This window comes from Dermacentor silvarum, chromosome 1 (assembly GCF_013339745.2).
Source record: "Dermacentor silvarum isolate Dsil-2018 chromosome 1, BIME_Dsil_1.4, whole genome shotgun sequence".
Lineage (NCBI taxonomy): Eukaryota > Metazoa > Arthropoda > Arachnida > Ixodida > Ixodidae > Dermacentor > Dermacentor silvarum.
In genome coordinates, this window is record NC_051154.1 from 392,726,737 (window position 1) to 392,752,013 (window position 25,277).

Consider the following 25,277-nt stretch of genomic DNA (forward strand, 5'->3'; position numbering starts at 1 on the left):
GATAGCAGAAATCATTAACCCATGGCTTGTGCCTAATTGACACGCACCAAAGGACAAAATGTTTGGTGTAGTAAGCGCTAAACCCAGTTTACTTGTAGGAAATACTAGGAACATTCTGCGGAGGGAGGAGAAGCGGCGGCAAGAAAGAAAGAAATGGTCCATAGTTTCTGGTTCATTACAAAAAGATAAAAGGTTAATTATAGACAAACCAGATCTATGAAGGTGAAAATTTAGGCGGGGAACTCTACAACGGAAGCTTGATAATGTCACCTCGCATTGTCGTGAAAGGCATTTACTCATGTTCCACCGGAAATTTAGATGTCGATAATCCTCTGCGGAAAGTAGGGATGATTTAGTACAATTTAGAAATAAAAAGCGTTTAAATCTAGCACCTGTTATAAAAGCAAAATCAGGAAGGATATTTAAGACAGGACCATTTAGTGACAATGATGCGAGCGAGTCAGCTGATTCATTTAAAGAAATTCCGCTATGACCGGGGACCCATACAAAGCGGACTTCAGACAAATTGTCTGGAACAAGAGTCGCAAATATACTCAGTAGGTGTGAATGATTTGTAGAAGTTAAATGTGTACAAACCGACAGCGCATCGGTAACAATTATTACTTTTGATGTCTGGGTACCCAATTTTCTAATGGCTAGAATGATGGCCAGAAATTCTGCAAGAAATATTGGGGTGTAATCTGCTAGACGAAGAGCAAAAGACCAGTTAAGCTGATTTGAAAAGATGCCCACTCCGGCCTTCTCTGCATTTTGTGTAGCGTCCGTAGAAATAACCAAGTGAGACTGAAATTGAATAAGATGATCTTGAAGGAGACCTTCAAGTATGCGTGACGGAAGAAGTTTAGCGTATTTTAGAAAAATATCATCAAAAATCAAGGTCACCTTTAACGAATCAGTTTTTGGAGAAATCAGGCACGGTAGGCGAACATGAAGTTTTGATAACAGCGTCTGAACAAAAACAACTTGAGGTTGTCGATAACGCCGCCAATGTGTTCGGAAAAATAAATCGGGACAATTGATGAAAACGGATTGCAAATGGGATAGGGATGTATCATAAAGCTTTAGAAAAGTCACGACAGTAAGTTGCTTAAACCTGGACTCAAGCGGGAAAATTCCAGCCTCCAGATAAAACACATCATTAGCCACAAAACGTGGCAACCCAAGACAAAGACGTAGCGCTTGCCTTTCTAGCAGTATTAAAGGTCTTAGCTTGTATGCTGCACATCCTGAAAAAAGAACACAGCCGAATTCGAGAATAGGGCGGACGTAGAGTTTGTAAATCATCAGCAGCGTAGCCGTACGCATACCCATCTTTTTATTACTGAAACGGTGCAAGAATGCCATTGCACGTTCTCCTTTCCTAGCATTTGTTTCGATTTGCTGTTGCCAGTTTAATGTACCATCATAGGTTATTCCCAAGTACTTCACAGCTGCAACTTGCAGTATTGGCTCATTTTGATAATGAAGAGAAATGAAAACGGGATTTGATAATGGAAATACAAGTAACGCGCATTTCTTAACGTTAAGGGAAAATGACAGTCCGTCCAGCCAGATCTCGAGTGCAGACAAATAAGATTGTAAAATTTGGTGCAACGTATTGATATCCCATGATGAGGATAAAAATGCAATGTCATCAGCATAGAGGTAGAGTCGCACATCCTGATGAGTTGGGACAGACGATAACAAAATATTAAACAAAAGCGGAGAGAGAACTGATCCCTGTGGCACGCCTCTCGTCTGTTTATACGTACCCGATGTCACCCCATCCTTGAAACAAAAGAATTTTCTATCAGAAAGGAACTCTTCTATCCAGGCCACTATATAGTCTGGAACAGCACAGCTCACTAATCTAGAAATTAAAATTTCATGTTCGACACTGTCATATGCTTTTGTAATATCTAAAGTTACTAAAGCTGATACGTTTCCTGATAATCCTGCGAGTCGAATGCGGCTTTCTAAATCAATGTGAGCTGACCATATTGAACAATGAGGCCTAAATCCTATTTGCCTCGAGCACAGAATACCCTTGGAAGAAGTGAATTCATTGAGCCAGACATGGATTACTTTTTCTATTATTTTCACTAGGTTCGATGTAAGGGAAATGGGCCGAATGTTGTCCAAGACATATCCGAGGTTTTGATTTTTTAGTAAAAGTATAACTTTTGCAATTTTTCAGGAGTCCGGGATCCACGTAAAATAAAGTTAAAGTTATGGAAGGGCCACCAGCTTCACCGTTTGCGTAGTCTTCGCACCACTTAGTGTGAAGCTGCCCCTAATTTTTTTTTCAGGACAAGTTTTTAATGACTGTTTTGTTTTTACTGCAGTTTAACAGAAGGTAATGTTGCCCGTATAGTTCTCATTACGCATGCCTGACCTGTACAACAGCCACATGGGTTATGACGATCGGTGTGAAGTGTTCAGAGTGCAGGTAAAACATAATCAAATCTATGGTTTAAAACAATGTGTAGCAGTGCCTAATTCCAAGTTTGGGTTGCGGTTATTAAAAGAGGTTGTGGGACATGAGTGGGGGTTTGTTTTCGTGTGCAATTTTCTTAGTGGAACTGTGACAACGACTACTTTTCACTGCCGCAATGGTATTGAAAATGTGAAGAACTCTTCACACTTTCTGCAGTGTGTCAAGTAGCTACGGGTATAAACAGTGAGCATCCCGGTCAGTGTTCTTGATGAGCATGAGATACACGTTGGCTGGTGACATAAAAGTGCTTTAAACATTATGATTGCTCCTTATGTAAGCACAATGTAGAGCAATTTAGTGCCCACCTGTTCTGTTTTTGCATCAAACACATACAATATCGAAGAGTTCGGGGAGATTGGCAGGTACGAGTTCGAGCGGCCTTCCTATCGCTCCTCTCGCTTCATGCAATTTGGCTGTCAGTGCATGATCCTGCATACCTGTAGACCTTTTCAGCATGCATTGTAGATGCAGCATATCCCGTCTTTTAATCAAAGGACGAAGTGCGGAAGTGCGTTGATTTGTATTGTCCAATAATTTGCTATTGCGATCACTGCATCGCCTTTCGAGGGAAACCGCAGCTTTTTATTTATTTTTTATTGTTTGTACGTTGCCAAGTTGCAGCCTGTCTTCTAGAGAAGGTGTGGCTAGTCGAGCTGCTGTTCCACAGCTTTCTTCCGACCATCCCCGCCACGTATGCCAGTAAAAGCACTTTCGTAGTGAAATATAAAATACTCTACTCTGCTCTGCTTCTTTGCATTTTAAATCGCAAAAAGTGACTGCACTGATTTCCTCATTTATGTTGGTATTGTCTGCTTTACAGAAAGTTTTGCACAGACCAACTGGACTGTGGTTTCTTCATCTGAAAGACTGCAGGTTTCCTCTTTGTATGGAGCTTGTGCACTCTCTGTGGTGCTTTCTTCAATGTAGACAATAGGCAGGAATTCCAGTTATGCTGTATTAGGGAACTACAATTTCACAACAGCAAAGTGACCATTTTTGCCATGAGAGGAGATTATGTAAGCCAGAAAAGATGCAAAAATGAATTACGAGTGGTAATGCCACCCTGACGCTGCCACACCATGACGTCATAGATTCTCACAGCGTCTATACTGCATGCAGTCTACTTAATTGTTTATTGGTAATGATGGACTAAATTTAAATGAGGTAAAAGAGGCTAAAAGAGTTAGAGACACAACCTAACTAGTTTAGACAACTTTCCTGCTGCCAAAATTCCCAAAATATAAGAGAATACTTTCAAATCTGTGCTGTCACACTGATATACAGGTGACAAGGTTTCAGAGTGAAATTCAAGAAAGAATGAGTTAGTTTATCAAATAATGTAGATGTAGAGTGTTAAAAATAATACTTTACCATTCATTACACAACTGGTTTAGTGTTGCTCTTTTTCCTGACCCTAAGGCTGTGTCCACAAGCAATTTCTAATTTTGCACTCGTAGCTGCAGAGATGCATTTGGCATTATGACCAGGTTAAGGCGACAGATACCCAGTGGCTGACGTCATGTTTCTGTTTTGCAGTTCCTGAGCAAGCTTCAGTGGCAGTATGTGAGCCAGTGGCCAAGTTAGGTCCTGAGCAAATGGTTGAAGCACAGGTGAATGCAACTTTTTGGTTTTTATGCCATGAGAACAGTGTGAAGACAAGACACAAATTTAACTCGCAGCACTGACTATCAACTTGCAACTTTTATTACAACACCTGAAATATGTCATTGCACATGAAATGTGATGGCAGTAAAATGTAGCTTGTCATATTATCATGTCTATCCCTGTGCAGTAAACTTGCATCTGGGCGTGTTGTTTCGATAAAGTCTGTCACCACCAGCTTTCATGCAGTAAATTTATTAATGGCTTGCCACTCTTATTGCATTGATTATGAACTTAAAGTCAGTTACTGCGACACTTTTGCACATTCATTCATTTTGCATGCATCTAACACTGAAACCTTCTTGTGATGTACCATAACTGATTACTGTCTTTTTTCTTGCCATTTGTTCACCTATTTTTGTTGTGAGAGAAGCCAATGACTGACATTCTTTTTCTTCTTAAGTATGTTCTTTTTAGCTGAGATCAGGGGCAGTATTCTGTAAGAGTCCACCTGGTGGACTGTTAACTTTGGCTGGCACCATCAGCTGCTGCTTCACGAGCAGGAAGGTGCCAGCCAGTCTCCTTTCTGCTCGTGAAGCAGCAGCCATTGGTGACAGCCGAAGTGGACAGTCTACTAGGTGGACTCTTACAGAATACCGCCACAGGTGTGTCATTTTCTTTCCCCGCTACTGTCTGTATTGCTAGCCTCGTATAAGTGCTGTATTTTGCTCTATCACTAAATATTTTTTTCCTTCTGCTATGCAATATATGCTTGAGGGTATATTATAAAATGCATAAGCACTGGTTAAACCCAAGGTGTTACGGTTGCTGAAGTCATTACTTGGTAATCATTGTTGTGTTCTGCCATAAGCTGTGCTGCTTCACCATAATATGTTATGGTCTAGTTTACATTTGTACCTTGCTGCATTTCTTTAACTCCTAGCATTCTTTGCCTCTTGCATTGACACTGCGATAGGTAGCTATATATCTGTCTGCCTTGCATGGCTTGTAGTGCCGGTAGATAGTAGGGAGTGGGAGACAGAGCACAACAGATGGCACAGAAGATGCCACATGCATTGTCATTTCATTGCTGTCACGTGACTGTCATTATTGATATCACTGTCGCCTTGATGCAGTCGTCTTGTTGTCATCACAGATATACAGTAGAACCTCCTTGATACGATCCTGTTTCGTACGATTTCCCGGTGCCAGTGTTCGCGGTCGAGAATGCAAAAGATTACCCAATACAGTTACGCTTCTTTTTTACCGGTTAATACGTTCCCAGAAAAATCATGTTCTTTTGGTTCCTAACGTTCTATATATCACCAAACTGCGATCATATGGTACGTTTTCCGGCCAGTTGATGCCCTGTAAACAAAAAAGATGCGAGGCATGTGCACTCAAGAGCAGAAGGCTCCCACAACAACGGCTTCCCCACTGTACTCGTCTACCCATCTCACGTGAACATGCTGCCACACACTTGGTTTCCTATTCCGGTACCAGGAAATCTCCTCGTGGCTCGTTGCACGTCACCATTCACAGCTATGACTGCCAACTCATTGCGATAAGTATCTTCGCCTATCTGCTTCGCAGTGGGTGTGCTGTAGTGTGCCGTTGCAAGCGACTGCACGCTTTTAATAGGCGATAACCCAAACGCACCGCCGTTCCCTGGTGCAGGTGGCGCGAAGTGAGCATTGCTGGCATCCGGTTCTGAGGTTTGTAGTTCGGACTTGGGCATCACACAGAGGGTCGCTTGCCTACTCTGCTGGAGCAGCAAAAACATGGTAGCTGGCCTACGCTATACCGGGACAACACATTAGGTCGACGACGCAGACCCACGCCGTCATCTGTCTTTATCACTAAGAACTGCTTGTCGGAGAGGAGATGAGTTGGGAGGTTAAAGGAAACACATTGGTTTATTTTACATATTGACAACCCACAACTGGGTCCATGGATATGGGGCACACTCCATGTCGGAACACTTTACATGTCTGATCACACTGCATGTCTGAACACACTACACGTCTGAGCACACACTTTTGTGCTTCAATGCATAAAACAGCATTTTCCTCAAAAAGTTACCTGGAATGCCCATGCATTTCGTCGGACACTTTGAAAATTAATATCTCGAAACTGGTTCAGTACTGAGAATTCGTTCCAAGTGGATACGCCTTGCGAATTCAGTGGCTATAATTTGTAGATTGAAAGATGTGCCATAAATGAAAAAATTAACAAGTTAATTGGCGTAATTTTGTAAATTATTCAATTAGGCATTTCAATTTCGCATGGAAGTAATGGCTGCCTCATCGAGTAGTTTAGATCAAGATTATAGTTGTGCTATCTGCCACAGGCAATTTTTAAAAATTTGGTGCAGCTAAATATAAACACCCTGTATATGCACACAGCTTGCAGTGCAGCCACGCAAGCCGAAATACCGATTATAATGCAGCTTCCGTGGGAAAATCCCGCTGACAAGTGCGGTAGCGAGCACACTTCTCAACGAGGTGCGCCCGCCGATGGGGGAGAACAACAAGAGGATATGCAGAGAGTGAGCATGATATGCAGAGCAAGCGAACGAAAAAACACAAAAAAAGTGGCAGCAGCGCGATGTGGGCATGTAGCGGTTGCCTAGGCGACGAAGAAGCCTTTTGCTTGGCTGCTTATCAGCGGTGTGCTTTGCACTGAACGCGGCTTTAGTTTCTGTGCACCCGTCGCGATGAGCATCATAAAGTGCACATATCGTGCGTGCGACGCTGTCGGTTTACGCGGTGTCCTGCAAATTTAGTTTGGAGCTACTATTGGGCTTTAGGTGCACCTGTGAGCTTCCGCCGTTCGTACCCGTGTGCGCACATACAAACTTTGTAGGCATTCGTAGTTGTTGCCGCAGCTGATCGATCAAGGAACCAAACTCCGCTTTGTATGCATTGCTGTCAGTTTACCCCATGTGCGTGATAGCATGCGTAGTCTCTGTGTGACATCTACGGGTACGAACATATTTAAGGGCATGCTTCCCTCGACGGCATGACACCCGACACCCCCGCCAGCTAGGCCTAACCAATGCGCCTCATCGGCGACCAAAGTTGTGGTTTTGGTGCCGAGTCAACGAAGCATGTTGCAGTAGCTGTACAGCACATGGAAAGCGGAGACACCACTGTGATAAAAAGTTGGCACACGGGCAACACTCTCATGGCAGCAACTTGGTCCGCATTCACCGTGTCTTCGACACCGTGCACAAGCTGATCAGTCTGAGAAATCAGATGGCACACTACTGCGGCTGAAATTTTGGTCGCCGTCAGCTTTTTTTATTTTAATAATTATTATTACTTTGCTGGCTTCATGCGAAGACCGCGGATATTTAACCTTTTAACCTTCGTAAACATAAACTAATGCAAAACTCCCGGTCGCACGCTTTGTTTCTCAGATACGCGCAGCTGCTTGGTCTACATGTTTTGCATATGTGCAGGCCTTGAAAACGGTTGTTTTGGTCATAGTGCAGTACCGCTTATAGTGGGGATATTTGTGACTCCGGTGACTTACGTTATAAGTGGTCTACACTGATGACCTAAACTGCAAACACTGAGTGATGCTATGGGAACATTTCATAACCTTCGATATTTCGTGCCAGTTTATGTTCTACACGGTTCTTTTGCTGCTCCATGTGATTGGTGTCTGTCTGGATAGACGGGAGCTGCCTTTTCTTTGCTTATGGCAGAATAAAAGAAGGGACAGGTTGGTAGGGTGCAAGACAAGCTTAAAGGATATTTTACGACTAGTCGCAAGTCGTAATTAGTTTACCAGTAGCAACCAGTACACAGCACTGGTTTTTAAAGTGTCAGCTGTGAGTGAGCACTTAGGTACTTTGTTGTTTGTGCTGTTGAATCAAGCAGAAGCTTAAGAATGAAGCTATATTTAAGTGTTGACAACATGAGTGCAAGCTCTGCTGCCACTCAGCAGTGCCCGTTGTCCATGCAGGAGCTGCCCTCGGCTCATGGCGTGGAAGTGGCCAGGGAACCTTCACTGCAAGACACTGTAGCTGCCAGTGCGTACAACATTGTGCGGGCTTATTCGTTTTTCCGCGAGGGTTGCCACGTGGCATCATTTTAGAATGAAATCGTATGGTTATGTACAACAGGCCCCCAGGCACCCTGAAGCTGCATTTGGCTGCTTGTCGCCTGAGGTGTACCCCAACTTTTATGTTGTAAATAAAATCGCGAGTGATTAAAATATACTATATACAGTTGTCTTTCGGTGATTCGACCCTGACGGAACCGACGAAATTGATCTAATTACTCGGCGTGTCGAGTTTATCAAGACACTGCTGATTCATTTGGCAGTATTTACTCAATTCTCATGTGCCCCAAAAGGAAATGCGCAACCACTTTATATGTGCGCAAAATATAAACTAAACATAGAAATTACACTGAAGCTCCTAAAAAAAGTGGAAATCTAACGTTCAGCCAATATTTTAGGCAAAAAAATCGGCAAGTGCTTAATGTGTGTTGCATAATGGTGGCCGGTTCCCTAGAGTCAGCTTCGCCGCACGGTTTGTAAAGTTATCTTTGCCGCAATACACTGAGGGTATGTGAAAAAGCATATTGAACGCCGCAAAGAGAGTTTTTGTTTTTATCGGGTTGAACTGTGCAGGCAATTTAGGCCCAAATTTCCAGGGAAAAAAAGACGCGCATTAGGTCGGGTAAATACCATAATCAGACATTGTGAGCTATGTTTATTGCTTGAAAATCTTCGTACTGCTAGCTGAAAATAGGCGTTTTCGACGGGAGATATGATGTTTGTTCAATGCATTCATAGTTCCCGAAGCTCCATCAAATGCAAGAGCTGTGTTGTGTATAAGATTTCACACGCGTGCGGAAAAGTGTACATTTATCAAACTGAACACTGTTTAAATGACAGATTAAGGGAGAAAATGCTCACGTGTCGGCTAATAACTGCGCCTATCAACTTGGCGGCCCACTGTAAGTAAGCAGTGTAAATGCTCGCCTCTACTAGAAAAGACCTCGGTTGTCGGAAAAGTGAAAACAAACACGGAAAGAGAAATATGGGAATTCGTCACAATCCAAAATGAGACACTAGTGCGCAAGCATGCCCTCTAACACACGTACAGAAGCCGAAATAGAGTGCACAGGGTAGAATGGGTGCAATTGAACCCTGTGATTCTGGCTATCGCATTGTCACATGACATATCAGTGCTTTCCACCCCCACCCCCCCCCCGCCCCCTTTTTCACTTCGTATAATAATGTGTTCTCTAACAAAAATAAAGAGTTAGTAGTTTGCGCTTTGTCCATCCGCATCTTTCTACCCTTCAGCGTCATTTTTTTGCCAGTGTCAAACTCAGTGCAACATAACCATGAACTTGCACCAACTAGCCCCTTTCATCGCTTTGCCCGACTCATTTTATAAAGATTTAATTCTAAGTAAGCTATATTTCCCCAGCCTCGGTCATGTTTTGGGCCAAGCCACATTCAAAGCAAGCCAAACCTTTCATATCCCAGGGTTCTCATGGAATTGTAGCACCCTTTGAGAAATTCACAATGACAGTGGCACCAGATTTTCCTCTGGGTTGTATCCATTGTGACAAATGCTGTGGTGCTGATGGTAAGTCAGTGTTCTGCAGGAGTCGGCATTCCCTGGCCGCAAGCTTGGTGCATCATCATCGTCATCAGCCTACATTTATATCCACTGCAGCACGAAGGCCTCTCCCTGTGATCTCCAATTACCCCTGTCTTGCGCTAGCGTATTCCAACTTGCGCCTGCAAATTTCCTGACTTCATCATCCCATCTGGTTTTCTTCCGACCTCGACTGCGCTTCCCTTCTCTTGGTATACATTCTGTAACCCTAATGGTCCACCGTGTATAAGCAAGACGACAGCCTCGGGTTGCTTGAGAACGAACGACTGTCTTTATTCGAGTGCGCTTATATACATGTCGGTGGCAAGGGTGATAGCATGCACGGAACACCGTCTGTGCCTAGCGCGTGCTCGGTTCAGATAAGACACTCGATACATCCCCCTCTGTTTGAAAGGAGACAACACGGAAATTAACACAAGAAACTGCACTGCGTAGATTACGTGGATGGTTCATCTGTATGACAGTCCCGACGTTGTTAACACAGGTTACACATCTGCTTCACGGCACTTGCACAAAGTTTCGGTTGTAAGTCAGATGGCGAGGAGGTCTACATTGCCGTAGTGACCTCCTGAGAGCCGGAACAGGTGACGCACAAGTTGGGGCTTCGGACACAGTAGGCGTTGTGGCCCTTGGCATTGGTGACGCTTGTGTTGAACTGCCTTCGGCGTTGCATTCGACAAGCTCTGGAGGATCTCTATGAAAGGCTTCTTGAGTAGGTAAAATGTGTTGCCGGTTACGTCGCAGAAGCCTACCTCCCTCTGTGAAGACGTTGTAGGACCGGGGTTGAGCCAACGGCTGTATGACCTTTGCTTTAGTAGTCCACGTCCTGTTCTTCACTCGTACGACGTCTCCTTTCCTTAGAGGAGCCAGTGGGTGCCTGTTGGTCTCCATTTGGTGGTGCTTGAAGACCGGGTTTCCGGGCTTGCTTTGGATGCACGGCAACGTCGAGCGCAGGATCCGACCCTGGAGCAGCTCCGCAGGCAATCGGCCGTCAGCTTCCAGCGGTGTAGTCCTGTACAAAAGGAGCCCCAGCCAAAAATCTTGTTTAGCTTCCATGGTTTTCTTTAAGATTCTCTTCACTATCTGTACGCCTTTTTCAGCAAGTCCGTTGGACTGCGGGAATCCTGGGCTGGAGGTAACAGGCCGAAAGTCGTACGCTCGTGCAAATGCAGCAAATTCCTTGCTTGCAAATTGTGGGCCATTGTCTGTACACACCTCCATGGGGATACCATATCTGGCAAAGATAGCCCTGATTGATTCAATGACAGCTCTCGCCGACGTTTCTGTGAGCATATCTACTTCGGCAAAGTTTGAGTAGGCATCGTAGGCGCAGAGGTACTATTTTCCGCCGTAGTGAAAGAGGTCTATACCAACCCTATACCAGGGTTGGTCTGGCCCAGGACGCATCTGCAGTGGCTCTCTCGGCTGGCAGTACGCATACTTTTTGCAAACTGCGCAGGTCTGAACAAATTTGTCAATATCAGAATTCATTCCGGACCAAAACATTGAACGCCGCGCTCTTAATTTGCTCTTATTCAAGCCAACGTGTCCTTGGTGGATCTTTTCCAAGATTTCCCTTCGCATGTTTGCTGGTATTATAATCTTGCAGCCTTTAAGAAGGACGCCTTTGACTTCAGACAGCTCGTCAGCAAATGACTTAAGCTGTCCTTCGATAGGCAGGCCGGTAACAACGCTGTTAAGAACAGAGCTTAGATACGGGTCTTTGCTTGTTTCCGCTACAAGCCGGTTCCACGTGTCGTCACTGACAAGTGACGATACTAAACTTACAGCGTGCACGTCTGCGTCGTCAGTCGTGATGTCAGGCCCGTCGTCTTTGATTGAAGGCCATGATAACAGGTCGGCGAGCACCAGCTGCTTCCCTGGAACGAAGCACAAGTCGATGTCATAACGCAATAACCGCAGGAAAAACCTCTGCAGCCTGGGCGGAATATCGCTTATTGCTTTTTTATAGATGGCAATCAAGGAGCGATGATCAGTTTCTACTATGACCTTGCCTCCGTATACAAAGTGGTCAAATCGTTCACAGCTGTACAGAATGGCCATTGTCTCTTTTGCTATTTGAGAATACCGCTGCGCCGTATCCGATAATACCTTCGACGCATATGCCACAGGTTTCCAATGGCTGCCATGACGTTGTAGAAGCGCGGCGCCCATTCCATTTTGTGACGCATCGCAGGACACTTTAGTTTCTTTTTTGGGATCGAATATTGCTAGCAATGGGTGTTTGCTTAAAGTATCGCACAGTTGTTTCCACTAGTTCGCGTGGTTTTCTGACCATTCAAAAACCGCGTCGTTCTTGATCAAGCTTCTGAGCAGTGTTGTTTTCTGAGTGAGCGACGGCACGAACTTGGCAAAATAGTTTACAACACCCAGCATTCGTTGGACTGCCAGTTTATCGGCAGGCGGCGGCATTTCAATCATACCCTTTATTAGGGAAGGGCTGGGCCTGATGCCTTCAGCACCGCTAACGTCGCCCAGGAATTCGATCTGTTCGACGCCGATTGTGCACTTTGCTCGATTGAAAGTTAAGCCCGCCCATTCTGCAGCCTGTAGTGCAGGGCGCAGACGTTCGTCGTGCTCTCTCCTTGATGTACCCCAGATTAGTATGTCGTCAACATATACTTTTACACCAGGGACTGCTTCAAAAATTTCATTAAGCGTCTGCTGAAAGACCTCTGGTGCCGACGAAATGCCAAATGGCAACCTCAAAAAACGGAAACGTCCAAACGACGTTGAGAATGTACAAATCCTCGACGTTTCTTCGTCTAACGGGATTTGATGAAACCCAGAGTTCGCTTCCCATCGTGTAAAGACTACGGCGCCTGCGAGTTCTGCTTCGATATCTTTGCGTCTCGGCATTTCGTAGTGTTCCCGCTTTAGATTTTCGTTAATCCTTCGGGGATCAATGCAAACACGGAGCTTGCCGTCCTTCTTTCATACAAGAACAAGTGGGCTCACCCAATCTGTAGGTTCCTTGACTTTGACGGCTATTCCTGCTCGCTCCATGCGCTGTAGTTCTTCCTTGAGTGGTTCCTGCAGGGCCAGGGGCACCCGGCGAGTTGTTTGGACGACTGGTTTTGCTCCCTCGCGAAGCACCATCCTGTAGCGTCGCTGAACGCAGCCTGTGCCAGAAAACAAGTGGGGAAAGTCTTTAATTACTTTCTCTGAGCTGTTTTCAGATACACTGTGGACTTGTCGGGACAGAAGTCCTGCTTGTTCACATGCTTGCAGGCCAAGTATCGCTTGACGTCTGTTGTGCACAATGAAGAAGTCCATTATGGTTTTGCGACTGTTAATTTCCACTTCTGCCCTGATAACACCCAAGTGTTGAATCAGACCCCCACCGTATGAACGCAAGACCGCACTGCTCGGTTGCAGTGGTGGCTTCGGGTGCATTTTTTTATAAGGTTCGAAGGGCAGCAAGTTGGCTTCAGATCCCGTGTCCACTTTGAGTTGCAATGACGCATTGTTCACGCGTGCTTCTACAGTCCAGTCGCGTTCACTGTTGTTCTTGTTAACCGAAATATCGAGGACGTCAAAGTCGTCTTCCGACTCTTCCAGTTCGCCGACATTAGCACTCGCCCTACAGCAAACTGCGAAGTGGTTCTTTTTTTTGCACTTTCTGCATGCCTTTCCGAATGCAGGCCAGTTACGCGGCTCGTGTGTTCGCCCGCATTTCCGACACTTGTAGTTTCTGCGCCTTTCAGTACGTGCCACAGGTCTTTGATTGCGCACTGGGTCAACCTGCTTTATATCTTGATCCCAAGCTTCTTGGTGCGAAGCGGATATTTCTGCCGCCTTGCAAGCTTTCTCGGCATTTTCCAAGGTAAGCTTGTTGTCTGCTAGCAGCTTCTCTCTTAATTTAGTATCCCTAGTTCCGAAGACAATTTGGTCTCAGACCATTGAATCAATCAATGCACCAAAGTTGCATGCTCGGGCTTGAGTCTTCAAGTCCCTCAGGAAATGTTCGAAAAGCTCACCCGGCTCTTGGACCCTTTTCCGGAAGACGTACCGCTCGTAGCCTTCGTTTTGTTGGGTGTCGCAGTACTCCTCGAACTTCTTGACCACCGTAGCGTAGTCAAAGTTGCTTTTGCCTTCCGCAAAGGTGAAGGTATTGTAGACCTCGATGGCTTCTTCGCCTGCGATACTCAGAAGAAGGGCACCTTTCGCACACTCCGGGCGAGGCTTCTTGTCGGTGGTTTCGGCCGACGCCAAGAACAGGTTGAATTTCTGTATGAACAACTTCCAGTTCCTACTGATGTCCCCTGTGAAACGTAGCGGGTCCGGTGGCTTTAGAAATTCCATCGCTGTTGTTTTCCAGGCACTTGTGACACCATGTATCGCGTGACGTGATAAAGCAAGTCGACAGCCTCGGGTTGCTTGAGAACGAACGACTGCCTTTATTCGAGTGCGCTTATATACATGTCGGTGGCAAGGGTGATAGCATGCGCGGAACATCGTCTGCGCATAGCGCGTGCTCGGTTCAGATAAGACACTCGATACACACCGGTTATCCATCCTTCGCATTACATGGCCTGCCCAGCTCCATTTTTTCCGTTTAATGTCAACTAGAATAGTGGCTATCCCCATTTGTTTTCTGATCCACACTGCTCTCTTCCTGTCTCATAACGTTAGGCCTAGCATTTTTCATTCCATCTGTTTTTGTGCGGTCCTTAACTTGTTCTCGAGCTTCTTTGTTAACCTTCAAGTTTCTGCCCCATATGTTAGCACCGGTACAATTCAATGATTGTACACTTTTCTTTTCAACGACAGTGGTAAGCTCCCAGTCAGGATTTGGCAATGCCTGCCGTATGCACTCCAACCCAATTTTATTCTTCTGTAAATTTCTTTCTCATGATCAGGGTCCCCTGTGAGTAATTGACTTAGACAAACATACGGTCATGACTAAAGAAGAAAACGTAGTGAGGGACACGAGCGCAAGCATGGCTCTCTCCGAAGAGGATAAAGTTGGCGCGATCAATTATTCTTGGGCCTTGAATATAGAGCTTGTGTTTGTTGTTGCACCGTAGTCCTGTGTGCTGTTCTTCGTGTCTTGTGACAATACTCGTTTACAGGCTTTAGAGGCTGACTGGCGATCCTGAATTCTTGTTACCTTGCCATGCTATTGAACATTATCTTTGTCTTCTGCATATTAATCTTCAACCCCAGTCTTACACTTTCTCTGTTAAAGTCCTCAATCATTTGCTGTAATTCGTCCCCATTGTTGCTGAATAGGACAATGTCATTGCAAACCGAAGGTTGCTGAGATATTCGCCGTTGATTATCACTCCTAGCCTTCCCAGTTTAAGAGCCTGAATACCTTTTTCAAGCATGCAGTGAATAGCATCGGCTAGATTGTGTCTCCTTGCCTGAACCCTTTCTTGATAGGTAACTTTCTATTTTTCTTGTGGAGAACCAAGGTAGCTGTAGAATATTTATAGATATTTGCCAAGACATTCACATATGCCTCCTGTATTCTTGTATTCCTTGATTACGAAATGCCTCTATGAGTGCTGGTATCTGTACTGAGTAAAAAGTTTTTTCATATTCTATGAAAGCCATATAGAGGGGTTTATTGTACTCTGCAGATTTCTCGATAACCTGATTGATGGCATGAAAATGATCCATCGTAGAATATCCCTTCCTGAAGCCAGCTTGTTCTCTTGGTTGGCTGAAGTCAAGTGTTGCCCTGTTTCTATTTGAAATTACCTTGGTGAATATTTTATACAATACTGAGAGCAAACTAATGGGTCTATAATTCTTCAATTTTCTAACGTTTTCCTTCTTGTGGATGAGTATAATGTTGGCGTTCTTCCAGCTTTCTGATACTCTTGAAGTCGTAAGGCATTGCGTATAAAGGGCTGCAAGCTTTTCAAGTATGATATCTCCTTCATCCTTGAATAAATTGACTTGTATTCCATCTCCTCCAGCAGCTCTTCCCCTTGTCATGTCTTTTAAGGCCCTTCTAACTTCATCACTAGTTATGGAAGGGGCCTCTGTATCCTGTTCATGACTACTTCGAATGAAAGTAGCTTGGCTGCTCTGGGAACTGTACAGGTCAGTATAGAATTCTTCCGCTGCTTTTACTGTGTCATCAAAATTGCTGATGATATTACCCTGCTTATCTTTCAGTGCATACATTTTTCTAGTCCTATGCCTAGTTTTCTTCTCACTGATTATTTCATGCTGCGTCCATTTTTTACTGCTTCCATAATCCTTTCCACGTTATAATTTCGGATATCTCTTATTTTCTTCTTGTTGATCAGTTTTGACAGTTCAGCGAATGCTATCTGATCTCTCGAGTTTGACACTTTCGTGTAATGTTGTTTCTTTATTAGGTCCTTTGTTACTTAGGGGAAGTTACCTATTGGTTGCCTTGGTGCCTTACCTCCCACTTCAATTGCTGCTTCTGAGATCAGCCTAGTAACGGTTTCATTCAATACCTCTATGCTGTCTTCATCTTCCTGTTCTAAAGCTGTATATTTGTTTGCAAGCACTAGCCTGAATTGGTCTGCTTTTACCCTTACTGTGTCTAAATTGGCCTGTTTCTTCTTGAGCTTGGTGCAGTGTTGCTCAAATCATTTTTGTTTGTGCAGCTGCCAAGGAAGACCTGCTGCCCATTCCAGTAGGGCGGGCACCACCCGAGGATGAGCCTGAGCAGATTCCTGTGGCACAAATGTAGGCAGCCAGTTTCTTGCTTTGTGCGATTCCTTTATTGTGACAGCAGTTCATGGGACATCAGAGGGCAGCAACGAATGAGTTTAGAAACCCCTGCAACTTCGTAAAGTAGCGGCACTCGTCCTCCCTCCTCGACCGTAGCACCACCTACTATGCCTCAGTGCAGCAGAAAACCTTTCGCAGAGTGAATGCACACATAGCAAGGCAATGCACTCTAAGCACTCGCGTAGGCTTTCTAGCTGCGAGTAACTTCGTGTACAGCATAGAATTTCTATACCGAGGGTTGTACAAATTCAGTGACTGCAGATTTTTTTTCTGTTTTGATAGCTATTTATTAAAACAGTATCTAAACGAGCGCTAACACGGTCCCATGATGACTCCGAATGTACTCTTATTGCGTACGCTACAATTAGGTATGAAACATTTGTCAAGCGCATGTTGCTAGATCTTGTTGTGAACAGTTGTAAATAACACGGTTACGATCAAACGCTAACACACTGGCCTCCAACAAGTCCTCAGTAACCTAAATAATCCGTGCCATCTTTACCAGGTGCATTTGCGGTGTGTATCAGCTATGACGCATAAAGGCTGGCAGTGGGTGTGAACGATCACTGCTCTGAAGGTTCGATAGAGTATTACGAGCTGCAGTGCCGCCTACGTGCTAGCCTTCGTGCATGCTGGCCAATCTTCTAAGCATGTGCAAAGGCTTGGAGATGGGTTCTGGTGCTATAATGTCTCTCGTGCCTCAATGTTGGCAGAAACACGCGTGGCCGATCATCGAGTTGGGAATCTGCATACATAGAAAATGAAATCAGTTTCTACAATTCGTTCACGAAGTGGGAACGTGGTTACAGTGCTCAAACAAGAGAATAGTGAGCTTACATTGAGTAAATTATTTTTAGTCTTTCAGGTTCACGATCACGAGTAACATTTCATTGCACGTTAGCTCGTCCGTTCACAAGGTGATGCACGTGTCATTGTGAACTGAGTTGCACCACCCGTAATTTAGAGGTGCATGCATTGAGGACAGTTACGCTCGCTGTAAAATCACATTTGCAAGATATGACTTTAGTGAAATTATGACCAAATGAACGACTAAACCGATTGTACGACTAAACATGCGATGACTAAATGAGCCAGCAAATGAGCGGGTGGCCGCACACTTTCTTTGCAAGTTCTCCACTGCCGCATCTAAACCTTCACACACTTAAAATCTCATGCGAATTAACACGTATGTCTCAAGACCTATGATGCTGTCGTTCGGCTAAGAACGCGCCCTGTGACTCAGTTTTGGGAGAGCGCACACGCTTTTCATTGGTGCCTTTGTACTGCAAATCCACCGGCCAACCACCAACAACGAACAGGAACAAAAGAGGCAAACAAAACCATTACTCTTAAGAAGGTTAGTAAGTAACCCCCAAAGGCAGAGAGCTGCTTTCCTAAGATTAGTTTTCAAGCTCGAGCCTCAAATTTTGTTAAAAGGACTGTGCTGAACCTAAAAGTTTCGTAATCTGGTTTTAGCACGCAGCATTGTGTGCCCGCAAATTCAAGCCTGTTGGCACAAAATACAACCACGTAGTGCTTATATAAACAAAGTACACGTCGCGTATGAGTAGTGTTGAAATGGGCAGATTAATGGCAACATGCTCAGTGAACTGTGTCGCATCTACTACGTTTTGGCCTGCAACTAATTACACAACCCTCGACATATATGTTATGAGAGACTCAGAACTTACTTTGCCTAGTCGTGTGAAGGTTGTGTCTGAAGTTTTCCCTCCCAATTCGTTGAACCCACGTCTTTCTTCTGAACCCGTCGCACTTACCGGATGGTATCGTGCAGAGCTTTTTGCCTTCGCTGAATCTATTTCGACAATCCAAAGGCGCAGCAGCTCATCTTCATAGAAAATGCTGCGAAGTGACGTCGCACTTGCCATAAAACTTAGTTCAGGGCATTCGCAAACAACAAACACAACGCACACTAAAGGCCAACGGCATAGTCATGCACTTCTTGTCAGTCGGTCAATGTTTCTGAAGCATAAACGGTGGTGGCACACGACTGTAAACAAACAAAGCAGGTGCAAGGTCTCACGTGACACCAGTAGGCCAATAGCGACGTGGCGTCGGCCTCGATGAGGGTGTGCGAGGAGGAGGCAGCATTCTTCAAAGCATGTTGCTACTTTGCGAAGTTTTAGCATTCTCTCAAAATTCTGTATTCATTTATTATCTGGAAAAAAGGTTCACTATTACTAGAGAAAATGGAAACACATCTGTGTTTTCTTGTTTTGTTTGTTTCTTGGTTTTGCGTGAGTAACCTAGTGTGACAGCAATGAAGTCAGGACTATTTCCTCATATGTTTTGGGTTGTATGGCACAATAGTGTTATAGCAGCAGATTCTGCTATGGTGTCACGTGAGATTGGCCATACTGTGAAACAAATAAGTGTGCCAGTAAAAGTGATCCTGTAAGTGACTTATTCATGGAAGTGCTGCACCATGTCGCCATTTTTCTGCCAAGTTATCACAGCTTTGCAATGTGAGTGAGCATGTTTCAGAAAGCACATAGCGAATGTTGTATTATAAATAAGAGCAGCTGGCGTCACTTTCACTTAGCAGTTTAGGCTAAACCGCTGCCCAATGGACAATTAAACTCCGGTGGGCATCCACTGGTCATTCAGTTTTGGATATATGGATGTCCATCGGAGATCCACAGAAATTGACTGGATTTACTATGGACGTCCATAGGATGCTTATGCACAAGAAAATTGTCAGTCCATCGAACGTCCGATGGCGGCCAGAACCATACATTCGGACGTTACAAGGACATGCAAAACCATGCACTAGGGCCTTTTCAGTACATCCATCGGACATTCACAGGAACCTATTATTGAAACTTGGGGATATTCATCAGACATACTTTGGTTTAATTGCTTTAGCAGAGATGTATATATATAGTTTGCACCACACCATATTGGACCCCTTGGTACCTGCCAGGATTAATACTGTTGCAGCATTCAGTTGACTGGATTCTCTTACAATGTACATATGCTGCAACTAAGATATCACAGACTCAAAAGGAAATGTCATAGTATATGAGGCAGCGATCTATATTCTTTTATTCAAAAAATTGCAAAGCACTTTTTCTAATATGAACAAACACTTTCTTGACACGAAATTACATACACAATGATGATCACAGCTACCTCAAAAATAACTTCAGCTAACTTAGCTATCACAGTAAACTGATGTCACAGCTTTTTCATTTTGAATCTGGGAACTTACATTAAACTGGTACATGTTTTGTAACATGAACATAAACTTAAATAACACAATATCAGTGAAAAATCTGTAAAATGATTTCAGTTGGGTTAGTTTTATTTCGCTTACAATTATTTCACTTACAAAATGAAAACTCACATCAAGCTGGTATAGTTTAACACAGTTTAGCAAAAATTCTATGAATTCACGATCGAAACTTAATGCGATGTCCATGGCAGATGTCGCTTGCGCCATACGCAGTACAGAAACTGTTGAGAAATAATCAAATAGATCATGTCCCATGGATGTCGCTCTGTCGTCTGAAACATGCATGACGTATGCATAAAATCCAGTGTAGATGTCCTTAGGACGTTTGACATCAAAAATAAAATGGTCATTCAAAATAACAGGAACATAACGTCCCTGAGTAATCCTGGGGATAACAGGCTCTGGACGTGGACGTCTGGATATAATTCGGATGTCCACCATATATTCATGGCCTATTGGGTGCTTCATTTGCACTCTGGTTTCACTCACAGGTGGCATTTAATGGTGCGTACAGCTTTATCATGTCTGCATGCGTTGCTTGAGAGGTCCTTGCTGAAGAAATCGGGAATGCACCTGATCTGCTGCAACGGCTGACAAAAAAAAAGTAGATTCTGCAGCAGCGAAGGGGTGACACAATCTCTCACTGAAACTTATGGTTCAGTTAAGAATGGTTCGGTTTTGGCTCAACTGTGGAGCAAACAAAATGACAGTTCAAACCAGTTTGAACCAAAATGTTTTTTTTGCATAACCTAAGCATAATTACAGGAAAAAGAGAATAAATTTGCACGAGAACTCGACAGTGCTTATGAACTGCACAACGGGGGACCCGTGCCTTCACGGAGAGCGAATGCACAGCGGAGAGCAAACACGACTTTGGTGCGGAAGGGTGGGGTATGGGAAGGAGGAAGGCAGGGCGACGCTGTGCTGCGGCACCAAATGCGTATCTTGCAACCGGGCGCAAGGTTAACTGGCGACACAATCTCCCACGTGAAAGGAGCAAAGCGGGAAGGCAGTGGGGGGGGGGGGGGGTCACAGCTTCTACTCTGCCAACAAATGTGTTCTTGTACTTTGCGCCTGTGCCAGCTGTCGGTGTTGTCGCGCGCACCGTATCTTGAAAGCAAAGTACACACGGCTCTGACCTTTGTATGGACTGTGCTTACGCCACTCAGTTTCCATTGAAGCGATAGACCACCTGAATCTTCACTCACTGGCATGGCCGCGCTTCCCCATGCCCGTGTTTTGACAGTAGAGATGGGTCGCTCAGGAATGCGCCGGATCTTGTGAGCGGCTCTTTTTAAAGAGCGAGTGAGCCATGGTTCAGTAAAAGTGAGGCCAAAGGGAGCCGGTTCCCTCTCGTTCAGTGAGCTGTGCCAAACCGTTCCGTCAGAGCTGGATCTTCTGCTGGGTGCGACTTCCACACCATCTATTAGTGATGCGAGAAAACAACTGCCCTCCTGCCCTTCCTTGCCTCCACACCCTCGCCTCCACAGAATCGCCTCCACACCCTCGCCTTCGGCTGTCTTTTGAGCCGCTCTTTTTGAAGAATGAGTGAGGCGTTCAAGTGAGTGGCGGTTCTTTCGGAGAGAGGAAGTCGGTTCTCTGACGCTCAGTGAGCCATGACGAACCGTGCCCGCTCAGGAGCAAGCCGGATCTTTTGAGCCACTCTTTTAAAGAGCAAGTGAGCTGTGGTTCAGTAACTGAGCAGCGGTTCTTTCAGAGAGAGGAAGCCGGTTCTCTCTCGTTCAGTGAGCCGTGATGAGCCGTTCCATCAGAGCCGGGTCTTTTGCTGGGTTTCGAGGTTTCGTTTTCTGACTGACGAGTGGTGGCCGGCATGGGTAGACTCGCTATACTCGTACTCGCTCGCACTCTGTGGTGTGCGCAGCAGTCCATTTGGTTTTTTGTGCGTCCTATGGTGTGGCGCTCGATGCCACCGAAGGGAGAAGTAAAGAAGCCTTCATTGACCAAGGATGGTACCGTTCGTTGCCTGCTGCTGTTCAAACAAAATCTCACAGCTCTCACCGATCGCACATCGTGCGCTGGTGCAACAACACTTCGAAGATGGTCTTCCGTGTCTTTAAATACAGCAGGTGAACGTTCAGTTTATGTCGTGGTCTTCATTTATGCTAATTAGTTCAGTCATGAAAATGTCGCCCATGGCATCCACTTCTCTGCATTTTCTGAGCATGTATCATTAGCACGTCAATAAAACGCTCACTCATATTATAGTGAGAGTGTGTATGTGAATAAATGAATAAAGTTGAAAGATAATGTACAATAATTTTGTGTTCATATTTTGACCAAAGTTGATTTTAAAGTACCACAAAAACAGAAAAGCTCCTGTAAGACGAATAAGTTATATTTTTTTTCTGAAAAAAGTATGTTGCATTCTGCCTGTTACAGTATCATAAGCATTTCACCCCCAATATCAGAAAACAAAGTTTCATTACAACTAAAAATTTATGCTTTTAGATTATGTAAAAATATTCTCTAAACATGGCCAAAATACCAATAACACGGTTATTCAATCATGCATACATTGTTTTTTTTTTCAAAGCCAATAACTATACATAACACGGGTTACACATTTAAGTGAACCGGTGGGCCGTTCAAATGAGCCTGTTCATTTCAGTGAGCTGAGCCGTTCCGACCTGCTCACTGAAGTGAGCCGCTTTGCCCATCTCTATTTGACAGTGCTTGTCTGCGGTCATCGAGTCTATTCATGTTTGCTTGTGCGTGTTGACACGATGCTTGTTATTTCAGTTAGTAAGCGAATGTTTCAAGCTTATGCAGCTAATAAAACTACTATCCCTACTCCTTATAGCTCTCCACGAATTTGCTATCGTAGTTGATGCTTCGCCTTTCGGGTGAAACTGCAACATTTTTTAAAAATTATTACTTTGCTTCATGCTAAGATCGTGGGTACTTGGACATTAACCTTTCAACGTTTGTAAATTTCATCATCATGATCAGCCTATATTTTATGTCCACTGCAGGACGAAAGCCTCTCCCTGCGATCTCCAATCACCCCTGTCTTGCACTAGCGTATTCTAAATTGCGCCTGCAAATTTCCTAACTTCATCATCCCATCAGGTTTTTTGCCGACCTCGACTGCGCTTCCCTTCTCTTGGTATATCCATTCTCTAACCCTAATGGTCCACCGGTTATCCATCCTACGCATTACATGTCCTGCCCAGCTCTATTTTTTCTTCCTAATGTCAACTAGAATATTGGTTATCCCCATTTGTTCTCTGATCCACACTGCTCACTTCCTGTCTCTTAACGTTAGGCCTAAAATTTTTCGTTCCCTTGCTTTTTGTGCGGTCCTTGTTCTCGAGCTTCTTTGTTAACCTTCAAGTTTCTGCCCCATATGTTAGCACCAGTAGAATGCAATGATTGTACACTTTTCAACGACAGTGGTAAGCTCCCAGTCAGGATTTGGCAATGCCTGCCGTATGCCCTCCAGCCCAATTTTATTCTTCTGTGAATTTCTTTCTCATGATCAGGGTCCCCTGTGAGTAACTGACCTAGATGAACGTACCCCTTTGCAGACTCTAGAGGCTGACTGGCGATCCTGAATTCTTGTTCCTTTGGCAGGCTATTGAACATTATCTTTGTCTTCTGCATATTCATCTTCAACCCCACTCTTACACTTTCTCGGTTAAGGTCCTCAATCATATGTTGTAATTCGTCCCCATTGTTGCTGAGCCTGACCGCTTTCTTGATAGACAGCTTCCTACTTTTCTTGTTGTGAACCAAGGTAGCTGTGGAATGTTTGTATATGTTTGCCAAGATATTCTCGTATACCTCCTGTACTTCTTGACTACGCAATGCCTCTATGACTGCTGGTACCTCTACTGAATCGATCCTTTTCATAATCTATGAAAGCCATATAGAGAGGTTGATTGTACTCTCCAGATTTCTCGATTACCTGATTGATGGCATATATGTGATCCATTGTAGAATATGTCTTCCTGAAGGCAGCGTATTCTCTTGGTTGACTTAAGTCAAGTGCTGCCCTGATTCTATTGGAAATTATCTTGGTGAATATTTTATGCAATGCTGAAAGTAAGCTAATGGGCCTATAATTCTTCACTTCTTTAATGTCTCCCTTCTTATTAAATAATATATTGTTGATTAGTACCTTAATGGCCTGTTTAATCCACAACAAACCAGAAGTTACAGTCTCTGTCGCAGTGCCTGGCATAAAAATTGCCAACTTTGCTGCTGTGAATTGGTGGCATTGTATGTCAGTGGTAGGGTAGATCGCAGTGCATGTTGCACTTTTGCTGCTGCAGTGAACAAGGTATTGAACCGAAACTGATCCGAAAACAGACATCACATACTTCTGATTTGGTTCTGGATTAAATAGGCAAGGAATGTACATAAACATGATAATAAAATGTATGCACCATGAAATGTGACCTTTATGTGAAATCGGAGCATGGACAAGGCTGCAGTTTAGGCGTAAGAGTTGTGTACTCCTGATGCTCTCATTAATTACGCTGCATTCAGTGCACAGCCAAGTCTCTCTGTCATTTCTTTTTATCCTACAGTACACCTCCTGAGGAGACTGTGGTGCAGGCTGCACCTTCAGCAGATGGTGAGCATTGTTTTCCTCTCTCTTTGTTAGCTTCACTGCACTGCAGCTAAGGTGAAGGCTTTGTTGAATGGAGCACTTTGACTGTGTGAGGTGCCCTGCAAAATCTGATAAGAAAGCAAAGAAGACAGAACACCACTGAAGCATGTTGGTGGGCTCGTTAGTTTTGATTCATGATTAAAATGTGCAGTGTGACTAGACGAAGATGAAGAAAAAAGAGACATGAACAGTGCTGTGTCGTCTTCTCTATCTTTGTCTAGTCGTGCTGCATATTCAAATCGTGAAACAAGGCAGAGCTTCGCAGGAACACTTACTAAGTGTTTTTCATCGGGCCAATAACTGCAGTTGTCACCCGGATGAAGACAAGTCCTCTTATTGAAATGCTCGGCACAGGCTCCCATTGTTTGGCGACTGTCGATGTGCTATGGGAAAGGCCTCACTTGATATCAAAGAAGCCTAAGGTTGCCTCCATTTGTGATGTCAAGAAACTGGATGTGTTTTGAAGAGGTACACGGTGTATTCAAGCAAATGAAAGGCCATACTGTTACAGGAGGTTTTCTGTGACTCTAATGCAGTACAGAAACTAGAGAGCGAAATTCGTGTGAAGTGCTACACGCAGCACATACAAGCCAACTGTAGGCAAAAAATCAAAGGTAGCTGTTGTGCTTTTGATAAAAATGATATCGTAAGTGTATGCAAAATGGTGATGGGAAACTAAAATGAAATTGAACTTGTAGGCAACGTTGGAATGCAATGCCATCAAAGTGAAACATGACGCCCACTTCGCGCCACCTGCAGCAGGAAACGGCAGTGCGTTTGGGTTATCGCCTATTAAAGGCGTGCAGTACGCTTCCAGCAGCAGTACACCACACGTGCTCTGCAACAAATGCGTAAAGAGGCTTATCGCGATAGCTGCAATTGGCGAAGTGTGGTG

At 44.4% G+C, this 25,277-nt stretch overlaps 1 long non-coding RNA gene across 1 annotated transcript; it reads left to right on the forward strand.

Annotated features, from left to right (window-relative positions):
• The first annotated feature begins 4,038 nt into the window (after positions 1-4,038).
• LOC119454500 (uncharacterized) lies at positions 4,039-24,346 on the forward strand. The gene is made up of 4 exons (XR_007465155.1): positions 4,039-4,107; positions 8,072-8,138; positions 16,364-16,445; positions 24,300-24,346. It is a non-coding gene; the product is annotated as an uncharacterized LOC119454500 (long non-coding RNA).
• The last annotated feature ends 931 nt before the right edge of the window (positions 24,347-25,277 follow it).